Raw genomic sequence first — 25,531 nt, forward strand, 5'->3', positions numbered from 1 at the left:
GCTGCAGTGCTTTGTGCATACCAGAATGTAAGCATGCCTGGAACATGTTTCTTATGGTACAGTATAAGTTTTCATAGACTGCAGTCTTCGAAGGTGCTAATATTTACTTACAAGAATGGCAACTTTGTACTTTCCTTAGTCACCCTTCAAAGAAAAACGAGTCTCAAACTGGTTACAAACACGAGGGACCTAAAATACATTGCAAGCGCCTTATAAACTTTCCTGAATTGGCAAACACACACACACAGAGCGGTGGAATATAGAAGAGTCAGTATAGAGAGAAATGAAAAAGAGATGGGAGCAATTACTGGACCTGGAAACAAAAGTTACAGTGGTCAATTACCGAGACAGTATTTTCTACATGAAAAAAGTTCCCAGCAACTGCGCGGCTTATTGCTCTACCAGTTCAACGGGGCTAACAATATTCCACCCAACCACCACTTGAAAAAGAAAAAGTGGGAGCATTCCTCTTATCCACGTGTTACAGACCAAACATCTGTACCCCTGCCCAAATGGGTGGGATAACCCCCCCTGTCAATAGCCAATCACGTAGCATTCTCCCTCGGCCCGCGTTAATTTAATCCAGGTCTCTCTCCTGATTGGCCAACTCCGTATCAGATTGGCAGCCCAACTGGGTTAGCGTGACTAGCCCACAAGGATAGAAAGAGCGCCGCTTCCGCAGGTAGCGCCCGCCCACACACACACACACGAGAGAAAGAGAGAGGGGCGCGCGCCTTTGGAACGTAGCTGACGCGCTTCTCGCCCAACGCCCCCTCAGCGACCGCTCCGGTGGTCGGAGGCGCCTATTCTCCTGCCACCTTCCCTCCCTACACTTGGCTCCCCGCGTGCGCCTGCTATTGTCCACGCCTGCCGCGCTCCTAACTCCAAACGCCCCGCTGTTCGCCGCCGGCTCGGCTCATTGGGTCGCGTCGGTTAGATTGGCCGGCGGTGCAGCCAATGGAGCTCGGTTTCCAAGGAACCGGCAGGCCCCGCCCTCCGCAGCGCTTGCGGTAACAATATGGCAGCGGCCGCTATTGGCAGAATGGGCTCGTCTTGAGAGCGGCGGCACTGGCGGCATTGGCACTGCAGCGGGAAAGGAGCCATCCTGAGCGCTTGCCCTTCTCGAGCGCGCTGCTCCTTCGTCTCGCCTCCGCCGCCGCTGTGGGCTGCGGCGCTCGGCCCGGGCGCCCCCAGTGCTGGTAAGTAACGTCCCTGCTTAGCTTATTAGGCTGATGGAATGAATGGAGGACTGGCTGGCTGCTGTGGAAGCGGGAGAAATGGAGATGCGGAGAGAGACGCCCCCTCCCTCCTTCTCTCCCTCCTTGTCCTTTCCCCGCCGGGGTCCCCGTCTCCTCTCGCCAGTGCCTTGAGCCGGTAGGAGCGAGGCTGGAGCCCTGCACTGTGCGCATTTCGCAGGCACAATGAATGGACGGGCAGTCGTCGGAATGGGGACTGCTTTGGTGCGAGGGAGGCCGGGAAGGGAGCGAGGAGAGAGCGGGCGAGAGAGACGGCCCACCGGGCTAGTGCGTGTGCCTACGAGCAGTAGAAGCTCCTTTCCACCCCCCGACTCTCTGCTACTCGAGGGGCCATCGCTCTGTTAACATCAGCTTCGAGGGAGGGGGTGTCTCTCTGTGTGTCTCTCCGCTTCAGTGTAATCTTCTGCGCTCAGACTCGATGTTACATTCTCGCCGTCCAGGGATTAGGAAACTGGATAAAGCTTTGGGATAACCTCTGGCTGCTGTGCCTCTGGCGCGATGCGGCCGGTGTGTGCAGCTGCGAGGAAAACATTCGCACAATGGCAAGGAGGAAGAAAGGAAGATAATCGTTTGTTCTCCCAGAAAGGGTATAATGGCACAGATGGATCAGAGGGATTTTGGTACACCCCCCCCCCAACACACACACACACGCAGAGTAATCCTTTCCGCAACCTCTCATTTGCATCTCAAATGCTCTTGAGATCAAAGCCAATAAACTGTCCATAGGAGCTAGCCAGTGTAATGTGGAGTGTGCCTCTTAAACGTGTGGTGAAGTCACTGATGTGCTTGTGTGTTATGGTCCCCTCGTTTTGCGACATTGCCACACTGCTAGCACTGCTGCAAGCTGCTTGCGATGTCCTGTCCCGTTGGAGAAGGGGGGAGGGTTGCTTTTGTTTATAGACTGCATCCTTGGTCATATTTGGTGAGTAGTGTTTAGATTCAAATACTCATAACTCAGGCAGCAGGCGGATGTAGGTGACATACTGCCAAGGAACCAATGCTTATGTAGTCAATTTCCAGAGATTTCTTCCCGTTCAATGATTGGACACATGTAAATATGGATGTAGTGAGTTTTGATGGTTTGATTGGACAACACTAGATATCTGGGGTGCTCTGCATAATTCATCCTGCTTTCATGAGCAGCACAAAGACCCTGAAGCACGGATGGTTTTTAGAAAGTTCTCAGTTCTTTGGCTGTAATCCTTGTCAGCGAATAAGTCCCAATTAATTCAGAGGGAATTACTTCAGAGTAAGTGTGTATAGGATCTTGCTGCATGCTATGTAAAAACTTGTAAGCTGTTTGTTGTGACAACTGAATCCCATCAACATGGAAAATTAGTTTCACTTGAGTTTTTTTTCTTTTTCTTTTAAATTTCTCTCCAGCTTTCTTGTCAGATCAGTTACATTGTGTCAGTGAATGCATTTTAAACAGCTGTAGATGGATGCCATGGAAAGTAATAGGATTTGAAAATTAACATAACTTCTCTCTTTTCTTGCTTGGAAAGAACACTTCTCTGTGGAAATACTCAGTGTCGTTAAGACATGCCAAATTACTTGACAAACTGAAAAACAAGTCAGAATTTAATGTCTGTCTTTAAGTGGATATGAAGTTTAAGAAGGTAACTTAGTTCTGCTGCAATTTACATGTTCTAAGTCTGCTGCATGCTGTGTTCTGCATTGTGTACCCCCCCCACAAGTGCAGCTTGCTTTGTTTAAGGAACGTATTAGTTGCAGATGATGCAATGCATATGTATAGTGTGTTTAGTAAATATGAATATATAAGAAAAAGCTTCAGGGAAAATATGTTGCAGCATTGTTATTGAAAATAAAAATGTACGAGCCTGTTCAGTGTATTGTGTTTCAGAAGTATGTGTATACATGTTCAATGTGGTCCTGTCCTGCAAATTTTTACAGTACATAAGTAGATGCTTTGTGTATCTGTATCCTATAAATCTATCTTTGTGGAGTAGCGGCAGGCTAATCTTTTAGACCTCAATCCTTCAAACAGATGTAGGAATGGAATCCTAGTGTTTCTTTATCTGGTAGCTTCAGCTTGCTGCTATGATATAGCATGCAAATGAATGAATGTAATGTTTCCATACACAGAGTTCTCTGCTCCCCATCGCCTTCTAATGTAAAGAGGCTCAAGGCAAGGAACAACATGGATGAGTGTGTTTTTGATTGGATACTAGAGGATTGTGTGCTCTACTCAGATGGGGAAGCCGGAAGTTGAGACTGACTTTCTTCACTCTTGGTGATAAAGTGGAAGCCCATCTTTTCTTGTGGTGCACCTCTGAGTCTGAAAACTCACTGGTGCTCCTTTATCAGTATGAATTGAAGGCTGAAGAGATGGACTGCAGTGTTGGGGAGAGAGATGCTTCATGTGTTCTATTGTTCACAATACTCTTTCTGTATTGTGTGTGCCTTTACTGAGAGTCAACGGGGGAATGTTCCCCTTCTCCAGCACATGAGATTGAGTTCTCACATATGTGTCCCTTGTTCAGTGACTACAACTATGATTCCTTGACTGCATTCATGTATAAGAGAGCCATTGTAGATCAAACCAAAGTTAAGGCTTTCATATCCTCTGACACTGCATCATCAGTGGCAATAATTCCCATGTTGAACAGTGAGTGTTGCACACATCATGTTGTGCACACGTGAATTGAGCTTTTGTTCATAAAATGAACGTGTAGCTTCTAACTAATCCATAATTAACTGCACTTACACCTTGTTTTTTTATTGCTGACCTATGCTTGACTCTGACAGAATCTGTAATGAACCTAGTTGTGTTAGGCGGAAATAGCACTAAAACTAGTTCTGTGGCTTAGGGTGCAATCCTGTATGCGTAGTTTCCTGAGGGAAGCCCTGTTGATCGTAGCATGACTTATTTCGACTATACAGCAGAGGTGGGGAACTTCAGGTCCGGGGGCTAATGCAGCTCTCCAGGTCTTCCTATGTGGCTCTCAGGACTCTACCTAGATCACACCATCTCAGGCCACACACCTTACTGACCTCCTTTAAGTGCTTTTGCTTGGCTGAGATCAATCCATGAACTGTGATAATGCCATTTGCTTGCTTGGATGGATGGAGAGATGTGGGTATGAGTGTGTGTGTACCAATCTTTGACTTTTGCCTGGGTGGAATGTACCCTACTGTACAAATGAAAGAGTCACATCCAGGGCTCTTTGTCTTATTTTCCCCTTCTACCCCCACTGTCATGTGGCCCCTGGAAGGTTTCCCACAAGGGAACATGGTCCTCAGACTAAAAATATACCTGATATACAGTATATACTGATATATATACACACACACACTGATATATATACACTGATATACCTGATATACAGTATAATTCAAGCATAAAACAGTCACTCAAATTAAGCCTTGCTTTTTGCTTAGCATGTATGCAGGAAGAGACTTGCTTATGTTAAACAGGGTGTGGGGAATAAAACCCATGTATAGCTGGCAGCAGACTGTGGTACCCAGTTCTGGAACCTTCTTTGTTCTATTATTAAAACAAAATTGACTTGCTCTTACTCTCATTGATATATTAAAGGGATGCTTGGAGATTATAGAGCTTTGGGGTCACAGTAAAAACCACAGCTGTTAACTTGTCTGAGGATTACACTGGGGATAAATTCACGCAAACTTGCAAGAGTTTGGAGTTTCTATGTTAAAAGTAACCATGCCATTAAAAACAGTATGTGACCATCATGGAATCGAACCCAGCTGAAAAACAGGTACATTGTACTTATTCTAATGTGCATAACCTATCCAACAGGAGACTGGCACTTAGATGTTTTGCCAGGGGATCACTTGCCGCTTTAATGTTTGCGTGTACATACTACTGCTTCCTAGGCTCTGATTAGATCTCTTCTTCCCGTGTTTTTGAAACTGGCAGAAACGTTTTCAATAACACTTCAGCACTAAGATAAATGATTCAAGAAGGCTGAATGACACTTGCTGTCATCTTTACTGTTAAGAACCCCAGCATGGGCGAAGCTGAAATGATCCTCAGGGAAATCCCTCCTGCACACTGCTCCTTGATTATAACCATGTAAAACTTGCACTGTACTAATGCAGGCTGGTCTGTTGCGGCAAATGGGGTACTGCCCCACCAACTCCCAGATTAATAATAATTTTTCAATTGATGTTAATGAAAGGAGACAATCTGTATATTGGTTTACACTTGCAGTTCAGTTTTCTGTATTAAAATTAGACACACAAATGCCTAGGAACTCCGTAATTGCCTTTGAGCATTCAGAGAAGACTTGACCCTGACAATAGGCCAACATTTTTTCATGAGTGAGTGTCACAGTTACCCCAGTTTGTCCATTAGGGCACATGGGATATTCACCCACCACCAACCTCATTCTGCCCTCAGCCAGCCTCCAGCTGCCTAACCTCTTACTGAGAACCAACCAAGGAGGTGGCAATGCCTGTAAGCTTCCTCTTCTTTCTTAGCTTCAGTGTTGTCCTTGTAGAACTCTGCAGGGAGGAAGATGGAGACAAAACCTGAATTAATTCGCTCTGGCTCCGCCTACAACTCGTTTCCCTGCCTTCTGCCTTACTAGTTCCAGTGAGCCCCAACCACTGTTGTACTGTGAACAGATGAGAGAATGCCAGGCCTGCTCAGTCAAGGCACTTGGATGTGTTTGCATTTATCACTCATTTTGAGCATATCCTTCCTCTGCTTCGCTCCATTTTAGCTGTTTGTTTCACAAGCAAAGGATTTATCTTTTGCTATGGCAATATTCATATGAGCATAGGTAAACAACATTGGGTACTGCAGAGCTTGTTAAGGAACAAGTGACTCACTGCTCTCTCCTCAAAGTGGATCTTTCTCATTAGGAGGAATGGTTAACTTTGATTTAAACCTTATCCCGTGTACATTGGTTGCTGTTCTCCCTTGGAGAGAGGAAAGAGTGTTGCTCTGTTAACATTCTCGACATGTAGTAGGGCATGCTATTTTAAAATGTGGGTGAAATCCAGGGTTGTGCAGGTGGGTGTGCACCTTGAGGCTTCACTTTCCTTGCCTCCCCCATGTGCCTTCAAGATCTGTTCTGGACGGGCCCTCCAGTTTTCTGGAGAAGATTTGGAGGGCTGCAGGGTGGAGACGAGTAAGGAAAGCCTTGGATACAGGCTGCACATTTTTACTTGTAAGTGCTATTTTTGTTCACCAGCATTTTATGTGCAATGCATAGTGCAGTTGGTGGGGGGGAGAGAATATAAGGGATTTCTTTTGCACACAGACACTTCATGTGCAGGCTTCAAGAAGTCTCTCTGTAACCCAGCTGTGGCTATAGAAACTCAGAAGGTCAGGAGAAGAGGAGGCATGTTAAGCTGAAAGGTATAGCTTCATGTTAGGACTTTGTAGTTTCTGACAGTGATCTTATGATTTTATATTTGTTTATTCAAACGACAACCTCACTAAGTACAGTGTCATGTTAATTTTTGTGTAGGACTGTAGCCTTGGTTTCTATAACAATAAAGGTAAAGGTAAAGGGACCCCTGACCATTAGGTCCAGTCGTGACCGACTCTGGACTCTATAACAATATATTGCATTTATTGTAGATCTTCTTTATTTTGACTTTTATTTTATTGCTATAGGTTATATGTTCATATGCAACCTAATTGATAAGTCAAAGCAAGTATATTTATATTTTTTTAATTTAAAAATAAATGAAAAAACAAATTATAAAACCCCAAACGTCTTGTTTTTATCCCTCTTCTCAGGTTTTCCCTCATTTCTTACCAAATGAGTGCGTGTGTGCGCGTGCACACACACACACACACACATTACGTTACCTACTTGTAAAATTGTACAAGTAGTGAGTTTTGGATTTCAGTTCCCTGAACAATAAGATATGACTGACAATGCATTTTGTTTTATAATAATCAATTGCCCCTTTACAATGCCTTTTGAGATGTTCTGGGTTAATCATGTTTAAATGGGTTCCTGAAAACTATTTGTGTGATCTGAATATACCTTCGTTTATTTGGGAATAGGTTGCACTGATTCATGCCCACCCCCACAGTTTACCTACAAGGACATGTACATAGGATTATAGTCTTGTGGATATTATGTATTTAACAACAACAATAGAAAAAATGTTTTGGAGATATTATGAATTTAAAGGGGGAAAATGTTTTGCCCCTACTGTAATAAAAATGGCAATGATCAACCACCTCTAAATCGGTTGCCTGTCCATGCCAAGGCCACATATCCATCAGCTTCTTGCTTGCAGATCCATTTGTGGGGTCTGGAATCTGGGAGTGGCTGTGACAGCTTTCCCCAAGCACAGAGTGCATTTGAATGAGCCTTCTCTGAGAACTGATGAACATGGATGTCAAGGGGAGTCTATTCCTTCTCCCCTTGCCTCTGACATTGGTTCTGCTGCTTCCGAGTGCCTCCAAAGTTCAGTGCGACTGAAGATACAAGAGCTCACTGCTCACCTGCGCAGAAGAGTAGAACCACATTCCTGTGCTCTCATTAAGTTTCAGAAACACCCAGAAGCTCAGCACAAGTAGATCAAGGCGAAGGCTAGTAACTTAAGCCAGGGGCTTGCAGAAGTGGCAGGACTGCTTGCTGCCTCTAAAACCCAGTGAGAGTCAAGAACCACTGACTGCCTCTCTCTTTGGATTAGAGCAGGAGTCTACAGAATAAAGTATGTGTTTGCCACTTACAAGTGTATTTGGACATTTGCTGCTTCTTGGCTGTTTTTTTTAAGGGGGTGACTGTTTCTGTTTTTTGGTCAGAGTCTAATAGAGTCAAGTTTTTTAAAAACAGAAAAGGATGTTGGCTCAAGCAAAATGATTCTTTGGGGTTCAGGGAGCCATGGCTATTTATCGTGGCATGATACTGCTTTAAATGTATAGTGCAGATTAGGCCTAGTTGCTTGTTGTATGGTAACGAAAATAATGGTTTGCGTGATAGTTTGCGTATTTTGCCACAGAAACATCCCTTCAGGGACACTGCTCCTCTTCTTAGAGTTTCTCTACTCAAGATAGCACTCAAGCGTACATAAATCATATTGAGCTACTCCTAAACTTGAGCTGCAGGATTGAAAGTTATGGTTTCCATAGCAACTGTTACTGAAGCCTCTTGGATGTATGCAACATTTCCCCCTTTTAAAAGGCTTACCCTTTCATGCTTTATCACGTCAACTCCTCCTTCCTGCCCACACCCTGCTTTCATTCCTCCTACTCTCCTCTCGGCTCTTCTTTCCTTTCCCATTTTCCTGTTCATCCCACGAACAGCTTCATGACGCCTTTTGTGCTTCCACCTACTCTTGGAACAGCTGCAAGATGCACGGACCAGAAAATCGCTACTTAGACGTCAAGTGTCTGTTGCCCCTCTGTGCTCTTTGTTAGAACTGTGTGGGTTTCTCCACCCCCAAACAACAACAGTTCCAACAAACAATCTGTGATAGCACTCCACAATACAGATAGGAGCTTAGTCACTTTTAGATTTGGGGGGTAGTCGATCTTTTGGAGCTTGTGGGTAAATATGGGCATATGGAATTGTGATAAGAGTGCTATGGGCACCATCCCTACCTGGCTGCTTCCCCCGCCCCCATGTCACCCCAGAGAGACAGACATGCATATTCTTTACTTTTTATAGAGTTCAGGTTAGATCCAGATCTGGTAAAATCAAAACAGATTTTCTTGAATTTTCATGCTCTCCAGAAAACTACTGTCAAATCATATCTTCTGATAGAAAAAAAATCACAAAAGTGGTGCTTGCCAGCATCACAAAACAAACTGAACCAAGACACAAAAGCTCATGATTTTTTACATAGGATGCCAACAAAACTATCAACAGTTTGCAGAACGCACCACTGAACACAGAAGACTTGGGATTTGATGGTGGCATTGAGGGGATTAAAAAAAGAAGATCCATTTTATTTGATCTTGTGTGTGTATGTTTGTGTGTGCACACTTGTCTGTCTCTCCAGTGCTCCATTTTTAAAATCCTGATTCCTATAGCAACTCACTTTCTCTCTCAGGCCACTCTGTTTTCCACCTTTCTTCCCTCTTTCTTGCCCCACATTCTCTGCAGCTGCTCAGGTGTTGTTCTGAGTCCTGTGACGCACATAGAGTTGAAAGAGAATGTGGGAGATAGTGGAAAGAACATTTCTGACTCTTGCCTTTATGGTTTTTGGGCGAAGTAACAATAAAAAATAATACAGTTCTTTGTCTTTACTCCCCACCACCTAAAATCTATATGTAAGAGGGATGTGCTGTTGAGTTGTTGAGTCTTTGAAATAATTTCCAACTGGCCCAATTAATAATAATAATACCGTGTTTCTCACATTTTAAGACATGTCTTATATTTATTTTTACTCCAAAAAAACACACCATAGCTTATTTTCAGGGGGTGTCTTATTTTTTTGTTAAGCTTTTGAATTTTTTACCAGTATTAAGCTTTCAGAGAGTTTTGCTGGGTTGGGCTCAGTGCGGCGCGCGCTGCTGCCCTTGCTGGCTCCCGCTGGGTCGGGGCTCTCCCTCTCTGAGATAACTACGAGCTCTTCTCCTCCTCACCCCCCAGTCGTGACACGGCCGCCGCGCGGGCTTCCTTACCCGGGTTGCAGTGCAGCGGCGAGGGCGGCGTGGCGACGGGCGACGAGGGGGCCGGGGAAGGCTGAAGCAAAGGCGGCGGCGGAGGCAGCGGCAGGTCTTTGGGGCCGCCAGCGCCCGGCGAAGGTGCAGCGGGAGGCGGCAGCATGAGGTAGCGATGCGGAGGGGGTAGGCAGCGCACGCAGAACGAGTGGAGGCACGGCAGCAGCTTGGGCCGCCGGCTCTGGATGTTCTGGCCGCACACCCCGCAAGTGTCCAACAGGTTGAGCCGCGACTCTCCGTCGGCCCGGTCCGCGGGGCCTTGCCGGCTTTCAGCCTCGTTTTCCCCACCCATGGCGACAGGACCGGCCGCAGTGGGCCCTGCTCCCGCCATAGGCTCGTCCATTGTTCAGCGGCGGCGGCCATTTCAGGCGCGAAACGCCTCTCACCCAATGGCCGCTTCTGCTCTCACCCTCCCCCCGGCCTGCTCACGAGCGGAGCCCCGCCCCTTCACGGCCGCTGGGAGCAAGCGACGTCGGTTGCTCGTCGGTGTGATTGGCAGGCTGTTCTGGGCTTGGTCGAATTCGCGGTGGGGGATTCATTCAAGAAAGAGCCGGCAAAGACAGCTGCGTGCGCTATGCCAAGCCCCGACTCAGCGGGAGCCGGCAAGGACAGTAGCACGCACCGCGCAGAGTCCCGACTGAGCGGGACCCGGGAGAAACAGCAGCGCTCGGCGAGGCGCACGCTGCAAAAGCGCCATGCAGACCTGCTCCCACCACTACTCCCACTCAGCATGTCTTATTTTGGGGGGATGCCTTATATTTTATTGCCTCCAGAAAATCGTGCCATGTCTTATTTTATAGGGACGTCTTAAAATGTGAGAAACACGGTAATAATAATAATAATATTTTATTATTTATACCTCGCCCATCTGGCTGGGTTTCCCCAGCCACTCTGGGCAGCTTTCAACAAAATATTAAAATACAGTCGTCTGTTAAACATTAAAGGCTTCCCTAAACAGGGCTGCCTTCAGATGTCTTCTAAAAGTCTGGTAGATGTTTTTCTCTTTGACATCTGGTGGGAGGGTGTTCTACAGGGCAGGTGCCACTACCGAGAAGGCCCTCTGCCAGGTTCCCTGTAACTTGGCTTCTCGCAGCGAGGAAACCTCCAGAAGGCCCTTAGCCCTGGATCTTAGTGTCCAGGCAGAATGATGGGGAACTTTGGAAAAAGAAACGTTAAAATTGTTGTTCGTGTGTTTAATTCCACACCAATTGTACTTGAAGTACTCCCCAAATCAAATACTTGCATTCAATTATCTCAGGATAACTGTTTCTATACACAGTAACACATGTTTAATTTTATGTAAACCACTGAAAAGCATTTCTGAAGGGTGGTATACCTATTTTAAGGATTAGTTTATAATAGTGTTTCTAATCAGATGTAAGCCATTAAAGCAAATTTGCATCTTGGTTCTTGGCCCAAAAGATGCACATGCAAAAACTGGTCTAGAAAAGGTCAGGGAGGACCTCTGTGGCCATGACTACACCTCCCATTTGAAATCAAATGTAAACTAAAAGCATTTAAATTTGGCTGGATTGCATACTTGGTGATTGCAAGATGTGCTGGCAATGTCTTTCCTTGGCAGTAGTGTAGGAAGATAGGGGCGGTGGGGGTGTGGCGCCCCGGGCAGCGCGATCCCAGGGGCGCTATCGTGGCTGCCCAACCCACCCCTAAAACGCACGCCTCTCCCTGGCACGTGGCGCCCCGCCCCCAGAACGCGCCCCACGTCCCTGGGGGCAGCGCGCCTGCTCTCCGCCACTGTTCCTTGGTGGACAGAGGGTTCTGGCTAGCTGAATTTTCCCACGCTACACCACACTTAGGGACACTCTTTTGGTTGGCATGTGTTGTCAGTGAAACAGGTTCTTCATGGGTGGCTTTTACTCATAACTGATTAGTCAGGGATTATTACCTTTATTACATAAGTGGGTTGGTGCAGAAGATTTCAATAGAAAGAACATAGCTCATAATGAGAGCTGGAAAAGCTCAGGGTGAAATGAATAAAGGGATGGGTTTGACCGTTGTGCCGTATTCCCATACCTGAATATGAATCATCAGTTGATCATATTTAAGAAATGGACTTCATTATCTTGGGGTGCGGCTCACTTTTGTACCCCCCTGAAACACAAGCATAGTTTAGCTTTCCCAACCCTCTCCACAACACATCTGCGCCAGGCTGCCATTGTGGAACAAGCCCATCATGCCAAGGCTTCAGTACCTTTCCTGGTAACATCCAACAGCTTGTTATTTCCCAGTAATCCTATGTGTGACAGTACCACTTTTTTCCTCGGAGTAACCTGCATGTTGGGGCATTCAGGCCCTTCCAGAACACCCAGTAGCTCATTTTTGGAGTGTTCGGGCTAGTTGTGCTGAATGTCAGTGAAAGCCTGATTGTGACACCCTGAATGGCTCAAGAGATGGCCTCATGGGCGTACCCAGAATCAAAACTAGGGGGGGGGCAAGGGGAGGGGCCAAGGCATAGAAGGGGAGGGGCCACAAAGTGGGCGGGAACGGCGAACTCGCGCTCCGCCGGGCTGTGCCCCTCCCTAGAAGCAGGGCTGGTGGGCGGAGGCGGAGCCCAGCCCAGCGGAGCGCGAGTTCAGCGTTCCCGCCCGCCGCGCCGCGCCGCGCTCTCTGGTTCCCCGCCGCGCTTGGCCTTGCCAGAGGGCGCGACGGGGAGCTGGAGGGAGGGCGCAGCGCGGCGGGCGGGAACGGCGAACTCGCGCTCCGCCGGGCTGTGCCCCTCCCTAGAAGCAGGGCTGGTGGGCGGAGGCGGAGCCCAGCCCAGCGGAGTGCGAGTTCGGCGTTCCCGCCCACCGCGCCGTGCTCTCTGGTTCCCCGCCGCGCTTGGCCTTGCCTGAGGGCGCGCCGGGGAGCTGGAGGGAGGGTGCGGCGCGGCGCGGCGGGAATGGCGAACTCGCGCTCCGCCGGGCTGTGCTCCGCCTCTGCCCACCAGCCCTGCTTCTAGAGTAGGGCAGCTGCCCTAACTTGCCCCGTGGTGGGTACGCCCTTGGATGGCCTCCTTAGGACATCTCCATGTCCTGTTCTGTGGAATCACCAGTTATGTGTCTAACTGCTTAATAAAGCAAATCCTTTGACATTTATTCATTTTCATTCCTTTTCTGGGATGAAAATCAGACTTCAGAAAATAGAATGCCATCCACCAGTGATTATAAGTGCATGGAGCCAGCATGGAGCCTTCAGATATCGTGGGACTCTAGCTCCCATCAACCCCAGCCAGCTTGACCATTGACCAGGGATGATGGAAATGCTAATCCAGCAACACCTTGAGGGCACCATTTTGGTTTCCTTTGCTCTGACGTTTGTCTTCCATCGGCATTTCACTGAACAAGCAAGAGACTGTTCATGATTTTCTTCAGTGCATCCTATCCTATTAGTGAAAGAAAAAAGTCGTTTGCAACACTGGTGTTTTAATGTAAGAATGAGCTTTGAAGAACTTCCATCAGTAGTGCAGAGATTTACCTGCAGAGATCCTCTGAAATCTAAGGATTAAAACTTGGCATATGTATGTGCTTAATGTGCCAGGAAATATCCCCCCTGTATTACCCTGTGTATTAAATGTTGCCATTACATCATTTAGCAGGCCTGCAGCTGCGTGTTTTATGATATGGCACCATGAGGGTAGATTGGGAGAAGCCGGAGGCAGTATGAAACAGCAGCACAACCCTAAGATTGAAACTTTAATTTACTAAACAGTAATATAATAATGCTTATTTCCATACCATCAAAAGTAATTTCCTTGCCCATTGACTTGTTTTCAGGTTGTGAAAATCCATGCCCACCTGTGCAGCAGAATAACACCGCTGTGGCCAAATGGAGCCACATTGCTTTAACTGGCAAGGGAAGTATAGAAACTCTTGCAATGGACAGAAATAGACAGCACCTTTTTAATCATTGGCCTAAAAGACAGAAGAAAGTCTTTATGATATTATTGGGCACTTTGGCCAATTGAGCTGCGCTTTGGCTGTGCTCTGGTCAGTTAGTGATAATATGATGTTTCTAGTCAATCAAGGTTTGGACAACGATGGGGAAATGTGCTTGTGGATCCAGTTTCTTACGCTGCAGTTCAGGACAGCATTTTGATGTAACAAATGCATTTTGTGTGTGTACAAACTGGTATTTTTTATGGCAAGTGTACGCAGTGTGGACAACATAGACCGGTTGTGGGCAGACTGCAAGGTTGTGGGGGACACTTTCCATCTTTCTTCCTTCTCACATGAATTTCCTCTGGGTATATTTGCTCCCCTGCTTCTGTTTAAAATGCTGTTCTCTGGAATGTTGTTGCTCACTCTGTTGTTGTTGTTTAGTTGTTTAGTCGTGTCCGACTCTTCGTGACCCCATGGACCATAGCACGCCAGGCACTCCTCTCTTCCACTGCCTCCCGCAGTTTAGTCAAACTCATGTTCGTAGCTTCGAGAAAACTGTCCAACCATCTCATCCTCTGTCGTCCCCTTCTCCTAGTGCCCTCAATCTTTCCCAGCATCAGGGTCTTTTCCAGGGAGTCTTCTCTTCTCATGAGGTGGCCAAAGTATTGGAGCCTCAGCTTCAGGATCTGTCCTTCCAGTGAGCGCTCAGGGCTGATTTCCTTCAGAATGGATAGGTTTGATCTTCTTGCAGTCCGTGGGACTCTCAAGCGTCTCCTCCAGCTCACTCTAGCCACACCTTATTCATTTTAGTGTCTCCTGCTAAGCTTATGGGTTAAGAAACTGGTAACTGAGTGTTCTCTCTGGTTGTTCTTATGTTTTTCCTGTTTTGCTGTGAGACAGAAAAAAACTGAGTGCGGCAGATCTCTGATGCTTGAGGATTTGGCTGCAGTAAAGAGGCAGAAAATTTAAAGGGATACTGTACTCTGACACAAGAGTGTAGATGTGGGTCATAAAGAAAATGCATTATCTGAGGGAAACATTCCAATTGCAACTATCCAATTCAGAGTATCTATCTATCATCTATCTATCTATCTATCTATCTATCTATCTATCTATCTATCTATCTATCATGTATCTAATCTTTTTATCTAGCACACCTAAAATTAATCAGAAAAAGAGAAGATTTTATAAAGTATTTAAACTCTTTGTCTATATTATTACGAAGATGGGTAAATTGTAAGCTGTTCCTAAAATTGTGTGATCTGTATTTTTGCCCTCAGGAGTCACAGCAATAATGAGTAGCAGACTTTTGGGCTGAGGGCGGAGGAAATCCTACAGCAGATACTCCATCTGAGTTCCCTGGTTACTGGGAGAATGTGATATTTAACACTTTCTTGGTAGAAACAAATATACCGTATATTCCGGCATATAAGACGACTGGACGTATAAGTCGACCCCCAACTTTTCCAGTTAAAATATAGAGTTTGGGATATACTCGCCGTATAGGAAATATGACCCGGGGTATAAGACGACCCCCGACTTTTGAGAAGATTTTCCTGGGTTAAAAAGTAGTCTTATACGCAGGAATTATACCGTACTTGATCTGGCTGTCATGTGAGTCAGCAGAATAGTTCAGCCCTTGCTGTGTTATTTAATTCTTAATACCAAACTTCAAAAACATTTGAAAGTGATGTTTTATTAGATTTTTTTAATAGCTTGACCAAATTAAGGAGTACTGTACTGTACTTGAAGTTCTAGAAGACAGCTGGAAGACCAATAGGTGGGAACTTTCTTCATAAAGGTGACTTGGATGGGACTTAATTTCTGCCAGAACTGATTCCAGCATCAAGGTTCAGTCTGGGAACACATGAACTAATAAAAAGGGAGGGTATTATTGAGCACGTGCAGCTGGATTCAGAAGTCAGTGGAGGGATGTGGAATGGAAAGTTGATAGGGTGAACCACTAAAACAGACATTCACAAAAGTGATATGCAGATTAGGAAGTTATTTCACTTTTGTGAATGTCACTGTCTGTTTCAGTGTGAGATAATCTGAAAATGAGTTGCAATCTATTTGGTCTTTAATTGGGATGAACTCCTTTAGGATTAATGTGCTGGAATATGTATGAAAGAATATGGTCTTTTAAATTGCTAACAATCAATAACTAATTAGCAGAAAATAGGTTTAATTAAATGTAGATTAAGCATAAAATGATTTCCCCAAGAGCCATCTTTAGATCTTTTCTTCTCTGATGAAACCTTGTCTGTTGATATAAGATGAATGTAACTTTAAAGCCTCTTATTTACTTTAAATCTAAGAATTATTTTTTTATGGAGAGATGTCTCTGGAGACAGTCATCACATCTCACAGAGAAAACTTTTAGTTTTGAATACAACTGTGCTCATCTGACTAATGAGTGAATAAATAAATAAATAAATAAATAAATAAATAAGTGATGATCCTGGACACTTGACTACTCTAGAGAATTAACTTCCATCATCAATATATGGTTGCTCAATTCAAATTATGGATCTCTGTCTTGTTTTTAAAATGTTGATTGCATTAGCAACTCTAACAAACGCCCCACATATTATTGCAATCTTTAATGTTTTATCCAAACTGCTTTTCTGTCTTTTTCAGCCTCTTTTACCATTCCTTTTTGTGAGAGACATCCATAATTCCCATGTACAGATGGGAAACAGATACACACAGAGATGTACTCATGGTAATCTTATAACTGGAGCAGTGATTTGACCTCTTTTATCCCAGGTCCCAATAGATTTTTTCCTTGGACCACATTGGATGTCAAATGTTATCATTTCTAGAAAATCCTATTTTTTTATTGAACTTATTTTGTCTCTCAAGGTTATACAAAGCAAAAGTCCTTAAAGGGGAGAGAAAAATAATTTTAAATTGATACAAGAGGTTGGAATGTTAATACCAGGCCCGTCCTAGCCATAGAGGCTAGTGGCGCGGAGAACCACGGCGCCGGGCAGATAGAAGGGCGCCAAGTGAGCGCAGGGTTCCGGCGATCTGGCCAGGACTGCGCTCCTTCTCCGAGGACTCCGCGCTGCGCCTCCTCCTCGTTTCCCCAGCGCTGGGTTCCACTCAGTCAAGCTTTGCCACCAGTGCGCGCATAGCGCCCAAGCAGCTCTTGCTGGTCCCGCGGTGCGCGCGCTGGTGGCGAAGCTTGACTGAGCAGAACCCAGCGTTGGGGAAACGAGAAGGAGGTGCAGCGCGGAGTCCGCTTGGCACTCCTGGGCCCTTGGAGAGGCCCTGGAGGGGCACGCTGGAGGGACCTAGCGCTTAAGATGGGTTTAAGACGGCCCTGGTTAATACAGTAGGGCTAGACTGGTACATTCCGTCAGTACAAGGACTTCTGCTTGTGCTATGGGTTTTCTCTCTCTCTGAATCTGTTCTAGAGGGTTGGTGGAACCCAGAGAGATTTAGGGGGCATGTAGGCGGAGGGTAGAACTTGCTGTTGTCCAAGTAAAAGCCTTGCACTGATGAGACATTCACTTAGCATTACGTTGGATACAAACCAGCTGTTAATTAAGCTCACTTGTTCCTGGGATTGGTGAAGATTCTCCTTGGAGGTGGAGCCCCTTCACTCACTGTGGGGCAGGCCAGGAGGTCCTAGCATATGTTTTCCCTTCGTCAATCTCTCTGTGCTTGTAGCCAGTAGCATGGGTGTAATTTTTATTTAAGTACACAGAACGACTCTGGAATTTTTTTAATGGCAAAGTCCACCTTAGAAAAGTGAGCAACTTCTCTAGAATATCCTTTTCGGAAAGGAAGTCCTATATGGGAGAAAAATACACAACAGTTGACTTGTGCTTTAGATGGGCTTCTTGGAAGTCATGTGTGCATTAATATAAATAAATAGAATCTGAATTACAAGAAAACTGCTGTATTTTGGTTTCCATCTATATATTAAATTATAATAGAGGCTGTCTGGTTTACAAAGCAGACACTGTTAAAACCACAGAACTGTGAGTCTAAAGAGTAATGCTGCCACTTAACTACCACACCTACTAAATGGTTTCATTCAGTCTTCCAAGCATTACCAAGGAATTGTGGATCTGAATGTGTTTTAGCAACTTCCTTTGTTGGTTTTGCCTGAGAAATTTGACAGCTAGACTTGACGTATCCCTGCCTCTGACAACTGGGAGGATTCTTCCTAGCTTCAGCAGATAAGTGAATGACTGAATTCAGTATTGTTTATTTCTCACATAATGGACATTGACCATAATAAACTTCTATTACTGGCTAGAGAAGTCGGGGGGAGTTTTGTGCATTGGCCATTTATGGTTTCTTGGACATGGTCTTCTGGAGCAAAGAGGCAGGTTTAAGGAACAGGATCTTTTAACACAAATGTAAAGCAGAACACACCTTTCACCACATTTGAACAATTTCTGGTAAATACGGAACTTTGCTTTAATATAACAGGGTTTTTTGGGTAGGTGCAATTAGTCAAAGCATAAATCCTGGTTCACTAGCCAAAGGATAAACCAAGAGGCAACTTCACAACTTCCTTTTGCACTCATTGGAGATAATTATTAATCTACCAGATAAGCCACATATGATGACTTGTTGTTGTTGTTAGTTAGTTGTTACCTGAAGAACTCCAAGTGACTTGCAACACTGTTATAAACCAAATACCAGTATATTATGCATAACATAAAATGTAGCACCTGCTTCCCCACAACAGCTTGTAAACCAATTTGAGACTTTCCCCCTTAAAAATATAAAACGGCATATAAATGAAATCAATAAAACAACAACAACAGCAGCAGCAGCAGCCACAGGAAGCTTTGGCATCGCAAACAATGTCATCTTGGTTTATCAAAAGCCGGGGGGGGGGATATTTACTTGGCATCAAAAAGATGTCTAGGAAGGCACCTCGCTGGGGAGTACATTCCATAGATGGAGACCCATAAATGGAAAGGTTCTCCCTCCCTCCAAACCTGCCTTGGAGCATCAAATGAAGATTTAAGGGTTTGGGAGGGGTATTGCAGAACACAATACAGGGGTTGATGATAGGGTAACCTTTTCCCTAATTTATAACATGAAAGCTGAAAGAAACATGCATCAAAGCCTAAGCAGCTCAATAATATTGCATTTTTATGTTGACTCAGATAATCATGGAAGCCTAGGTACTGTATAATGACAAATGAGCAGAAGAGAAATTGACTCACTTTTCAGAATTTAGCTTGGAACACAGTGTGATTCTGGATATAAAGATGGGATTAAATGGATAAGGCTGGAAAATGAAATAAACGAAGGAATAAGAAGGGAAGGGATATTTAATAGAGACATCAACACGGCTTGGAAGAAGACAACAGGCCCAAGGAATATATATTTAAAAAAAGGAACACAGTGTGATTCTGGATAAAAATATTGGCAAAATATGTTCTAATTTAAGGTGGGTGCTCATGGGTAATGCATGACAAAGTAGGCTAAGGCGACTTCACTTACCAGGCAGCATCTAGTGAAGATGCTGTGTAAACTTTCCAGTTTCATGAGCACTCATTAGACAAAAGCCTGTTTTCTCTTGGCAAGGATGGAAACCTCATAAAATATGCTGGCTACTAGCACACAAATCTGGCTGAAACATTTGAGAGGCTATCATGAAAGAATAAACTAAAATAATTACAACTTCGGTCGAGAACCGTAACAATTAATTAACAATAACAATTACAACTTTGTGCTGGTTGAGAACCATAACAATAAATTAACAATAACAATTACAACTTTGTTGTTTTGTTAGAAAGAAACGTGGTACAGTAATTTGTCTATGAATGATTGCAGGATGTGGGTCAGTTCATATGGGAGAGGCAGTCCTTGAGGAGATCAGCTGCTCCTCTTAGTACTCCACCATGGTTACCTTTATCTGGGAGAAGAGGAGGAGATATAGAACAAGGTTGAGCTGGAGATGGATCAGTATGTACTGGTAAATGGATATATAACTTCTAGTAGAACAGCAAGACTCCAAACTGTTTAACAGCAGCAGCAGCAACCACAAGGTTTCCCCACTCCTTTTAAATTGGGCTATATGAATCTCTGATCTGTAGTAACTCAAATGTAGATTTGTTTCTGTGGGTCATCCCAATTATATGGGCTCATGATGTGCAAAGATAAATGGCTCCACCTTTGAGCCACTGCTTTGCATCTGGCTCTGTCTGACAAAGTAGATCTCACAAGCGGCGATGTCTGCTTTCGGGGGGGGGATTTGAATTTTAAAATATATGTGCAAAGTACAGTAATTTGTATTAGAAAATTTTCAGTTTGCATTAGAACTTGTCCTGGTACCCGAGAGAGTGATCAAAATTCGCATGTTTATTTCACTTGCCTTTAGTAAGCAAAGCTAAAATCTCTGAAACGGCCATGCTTCCTGAATATTTATTTGCAGTTGGCATCCAGTCATTGTTACTAAGATGAATTTGAAAATTTTCCGTGAAAAAAACAAAGCCCTGGAAATTTTTCCATCACAGTTAGCAAATCTGAAGTCTGTCCATATATAATGCAGAACAATGCAGCATACACTTGAGGGGGAGGGAGAGCTTCACTATGGTGGAATCCCTTGCTTATGTATGCTCATAAAATATAGGTCTCCTCTGCTCTTTCAGGTTATGTAAATAGAAGCAAATACTCTTGTGTGTGAGAGAAATGGAGCTGTAATAGAACTGTAGCCGTGTCTCTGTGTGAGAGAGTATGAGAGGGGAGCACTGTCACTGGAAAAGGTAAGGTGGTGTATGGCTCAGGGAATATGGCTTCATCCTATTATTCTATCCCCACACTTAATTTGACACACTAGCTAAACCAAAGACTATGCAAGATTTCCCACCTTGATACATTCCCCACACTTTCTTGGTGGCAAGCATATGAGTGGAAGATGTTTGCTCAAGCAAGGCTTCACATCTGGCATTGCCTTTTTTTTTTAAGTGGCTGTATCTAGTGGCTTTTTAATTTTCTTTCCTTTTGTGGTCAGCAGAAGCACTGCCGCAGTAAAGCTGGGGACAACAGAACTGTTTATACCATCAAAGTGTCTGTTGCAAATCGTCTTTCTTTCCCATGGTTATATTAAAGCCATCTTTGAAAATTGTGGGCGGCATAGTTATACGAGACAGCATGACTGTCTATAAAAGGTGTCTGGACCTGTTTATATTTCAAGGGCAGACATCTTACCTTCCTTTCTTATCTATCGAAAGATCCTTTTGTTGGTAGAAAGCTCTAGGCTTTCCCTCCCTGCTATCATACATTGCAGGGAAGGAGAAGCAATTATTTGTGAGCTCCCTTAGCTGGTAAATCATTATGGTTAGTAGAAATGCCCATCTACCCAAACCCTGGACAGGATGGTAAAGTATAATTTGGTCTTGATAATCCCAACTGCTGTGAAATTGGATGAACATATAGCTTCCATGAAAGCTGTCTGCCTTTATTTTTTCCCAATCTGTGAATTTGCTGTGTTGTCAGCTGACTTGGATGGGACTCACCAGCTTGTGCAATAAAGTGTTTACAGTGTTTCTGAAAGACTTGCTAGGTAGCCACCTTCTGTGCTTATCCACCATCATTGAATCTGCTTCTCATGAGATACAGGATTTGATTGACTTATCAAATGCTTGTCAGTCTCTTTTCAATGAATATTGGTTCAAGATTCTTCCTTCCTTCATTTGTTTATTGCCTTCAAATCTTCTCTTTGTCATCTAAGTTAATTTTTCTCTGGGAGAAGAACTTTGATTTTTATGAGGTGCCATAACATCTGGCCTGCAATTGAACAAAGACAATTTTGAATATTGCCTCTTTAAAAACACAAAATACAAGCCTTAAAGGCCTACTAATAAAATGATGGACTACTTTTAGGATATTTGCACTTTAGTCATATTTATTTATTTATTCAACTTCTTTGCAACCCATTTCTAAACATTTTTTATACTTTATAAGGTGCTTTTAACATCTGTGTGCCTTACATATCTTCAGCAGGCGACCTTTTCTCTGTCACCACATCACCCTCCTGGGAAAACGGCAGTTAATATCACAGGAACTCTCCCAAGAGTAAAGTTGAATGCTGTGGTTCTTAGTAGTAGAAAGCAACCTGAATATGAGAGATCACCCATAGTCCATGATTATAATGAGCCACTAAAAGCTTTGGCCTTGTGTGCTTACCCATCCCTTCTCCTCTTTGGCATGGCTGTGAGGAGGCATTTGGAAGCTTTTGCATCAATTTCAATTGATCACAGTTTGTCAGGCTTGCTTGGATGAAACAACAAGCTGTGGTTATGCTGAACTGGAAGCTTCCAAACTGCTTCTTGTAGCTGCATTTGAGAAGGACACTGGAGGAGATAGCATGTGACCCCAAGGTTCACTGCAGCTTCTCATCAGATTAAATGATGATTTATGATGACTGAAAGTCTCAGCCTCCTTCTCCCTCTCCTCCTTTTCTTGCTCTCCCCCCCCCCGAAACATTGGCGGAAATTTTGTGCTCTTTTGCAACTTTCTGTGTGAAATAACAATTGTTATTCTCCCTGGGAAAACCAGATTCTATTATTTAGGGGATAATTCATTGGACGTTGTATTTCTAATGAATATTTTTGTGGGTTTCGTGGGTTTAGTGAAATGTCTTTTCAAACTGTCAGGGAAAATCCAGACGTATGCTCAACAACTTTCTGTCCGGATTTTCACTGTTTGAAACATGCATCCCTATTATGTTCCACATTTCCTCCAAAGAGTTCAGAGTTGCATACATGGTTATGATTTTATCCTTGCAGTAACTGTGTGGGTAGGTTAGTCTAAGAGATGCTAACTGTCTCAAGGCCACCCAGGGAACTTCACGGCTGAGTAGGGATCTGAACTTGGGTCTCCCCATTCCTCTTCTTATGCTATTAGTACTGCATGGCGCAGACTTATCATTAGATGGTTCAGATAATATGGGATTTGCTTATGGTGGGGATCTGTTCCTTTCCTCTTAAAAAAAATGTATACTTTTTGTTTCCCTAGGGTAGTTGATGTCTTGCTACCAGTAGTTTTAATTTCTGAAACGGTCTCTAAAATTGCTTCTAATTCTCTTCAAGTGGCAAAGATACCAGAAGTGAATACTATACTTGCAGAAGTGTCCTCTTGAAATGTTTTTCCACTTCCTCCCAGGAATAGAAAAGCCAGTTCACTTAGCTATCCTTGCTACACGATAACAGTCTCTCTGAGCCAGGTGTGCCATGAGTTGGCCAAGAAACTGACTGCTGTACTCACCTTTTCACACCAGGTTGGACTGCAAAAATCCTGAGGATTGTTAGATTCAGCGACCTCCTTTCTCTCACAGAGGTGACGTACCTTGAGCAAGGGCTTAACGTGGTGACTCTCCATCAAAATAAATGGCTCGGGGTTCTGTTTAGCTTTTTTAATAAAAAAAAAAAGCTATACAATGTTGCAAATAAAGAGACAGATAAATTGCATCCAGGTTGTCGTAACTTGGAAAGAATGTCCTCTCCATTGCTCTGCACTATATCCTTGATTTTGACCAGCAGCTTTCAAATCAGATATGTATTCAGATGGTCTCTTTCTCCCCCACCCCTGGTTTTCAGTGTGATAACCTTGTCACTGTTGGAGCCTGAAAGTCTAGTTCTATAGTTTAGCTTGTCGCCTCAGGAATATTTGACCCCCCTCCCATCATTCTGAAAGGCAGATGAAAACTGAAGGTCATTCTGGGGGGATGTGGTGAAGGGGAGATGGTGTTCAGGCAACCAACAAACCTCCTTCATATTCGCCTTCTGTGTTTCCTAAACAGCAAGGTATGCTGTTTATTGTTTGTGTCTCAGGAGGAAATCCTGGTTGCATCGAATTCAGTGTTGCTTTGGCTTCTAACTTTAAATGAATACCTTTCCTTAACACTATATTAAAGGAAATATAATGTCTGTTGTCATCACAAAATATTTTTAAAAACCTACTTTTATATCTGTGGTGTGCAGTGAATTTTTTGTAGGAGAACAGTTAGGATCGAGGTGCCAGCTTGCAAGTGGGGGGGGGGTTGATGTTGTGTGTGTGAGTGTTGTGCCTCCCTGCCTAAGCTGGGCAGAAGCTTCCTAGACTTTGGGAAGGAGACGGCAGGCCTCTGACAGGATGCTTGGAGCCCTGTTTCTCCTTCCAAAAGCGGAAGGGTTCTTGGACCCTGTTGGAGCATCACACCCCCTTCCCTATGCCAGGCAGAAGCTTCCTGGGCTTTGGGAAGGAGGCGTCAGGCTTTAATACTTTAATACTCTAAGTTAGCGGGAACATTTAGGGGACTAGCCTAGTTCCCCTAGTCCACTGACCGCATACCACAGTTCTGTATATCTACAAGCTTTATAATAAAGGTGGTGGCTACTATTGTAAAACTACACATTGGGATTTTGAATTAAGTAAACTTTCTTAGTGTTTTCTTACTATGGGCGATCCTATTTTTGAATGAGGCTCAGTCACATACTGCCAAATCCAGGCTGTGCAATTGAAGTTTATTTGGAGGTCTTGCACAACAGACCCATTTCCCATTTTTTGCAGTTAGGAAAACGGCAGGAAAGTGCACTGGAACATATAGGACAATGCTTGATGCAATATCATGTAACCCCCCAACCCCACCCCCCAGTTGAAATAAAAGCTTAGTAAATCGATGGCATCTTCCCAGCTTTCCTGTGAATAAATCAGGTGACATGTCACTGCAGATTGATGTGACTCCAGTGCCACCTCTCACCAGTGAAAAGTTGTCATTCCCCATGGAGGTACCTGGGGATAGATCAGACAGTGAGCCTGCTCTGTACGCCCCTGTCACCAAGGTCTTAGGGACAATGCGCTGCAGACTCTGCTAACTCAGTATTCTATCTATCCCACTCTTACAGAGGTGAGCTTCGGGGACTGTGTTGGGACAATGTCTTAGCATATGCCTAGCCATGAGCTTAGGCCACTGTGAATCCTGCAATCTGATTGCTCTGTAACCTGACTTTCATAGTGTACTGATCTACAGTATACATTAAAGCCTTTGGCAAAAACGAAGTTGGGTGTCCGAGTACTGGCAAGAGGAAGACCAACTTGGCTCCATCTACTGGCCAGGGAAGGAGCGGTTGAAGGGAGTCTGCTGCCCCTTCATCCTGTTGAAACGCAGTCAGCTCCACTAATAGGATCGTTTGACTGAGAGGTGAAATATATAAATAATCTAAACAAATACCGTACTATCCTTGTAACTAGCTAAAATTCAGGCAAGTCATTTCAGCATATACTTGAACTCTACTTCAGTGCAATTTTAAGCAAGTTTTAAAGCAAAATGCAATAAAATGCCAGTTTTTAAAAGTGAACAGATGGGGCTTTCAGCTTGACTAGACTCTTCAAAAAGAAGTCTCTCTGGAAATTTCTCATTGCCTGAAGACAGCGAACAAGCTGATTGTACAGTCTTATATGGTTATATTACAAACTAAATCCAAGCTCGCACATCCAACTTCGGGGTCTTACAGCTCCAAGGGGTGATCTGTGTAAAGAAGGACAGAAGTGGATTAATGTGAACTTTTCCCTCCCTTATTGGCCTTGCACAAGTTGTTCTGACAGGATTAGAGTCTAAGAAGTTGGAATTGGTTGTGCTGACAGAAATGCAGGCTGGCAGCAAGGAGGAAGGGATATAAGCACCAGTGATTTATTTTCTAGGGAAAAAAGTCTTGCATCTGTACATGTAATAAAATATTTACTAGGGCGGCATTTTAAAACTTTTTCGTGGGATGTATTTATAAACATTTTAAACATCACTTTAAAAT

The 25,531-nt window shown here is 44.2% G+C and overlaps 1 protein-coding gene across 8 annotated transcripts in view; it reads left to right on the forward strand.

Annotated features, from left to right (window-relative positions):
• Positions 1–935: 935 nt before the first annotated feature.
• The window catches only part of TIAM1 (TIAM Rac1 associated GEF 1), a 206,662-nt gene continuing 182,066 nt past the window's right edge, over positions 936–25,531 (forward strand). For 5 of the 8 annotated variants that reach the window (XM_035116730.3, XM_035116721.3, XM_035116728.3 and 2 more), the window contains exon 1: positions 936–1,199. The gene's annotated coding sequence lies outside the window, so the exon portion shown is untranslated. Of the gene's footprint in view, positions 1,200–20,392; positions 20,507–25,531 lie in introns of all 8 variants that reach the window. The other 3 variants (XM_088667961.1, XM_088667959.1, XM_088667960.1) reach the window with 3 other exon arrangements.

Source organism: Zootoca vivipara, chromosome 4 (genome assembly GCF_965207765.1).
Source record: "Zootoca vivipara chromosome 4, rZooViv2.hap1.1, whole genome shotgun sequence".
Classification (NCBI taxonomy): domain Eukaryota; kingdom Metazoa; phylum Chordata; class Lepidosauria; order Squamata; family Lacertidae; genus Zootoca; species Zootoca vivipara.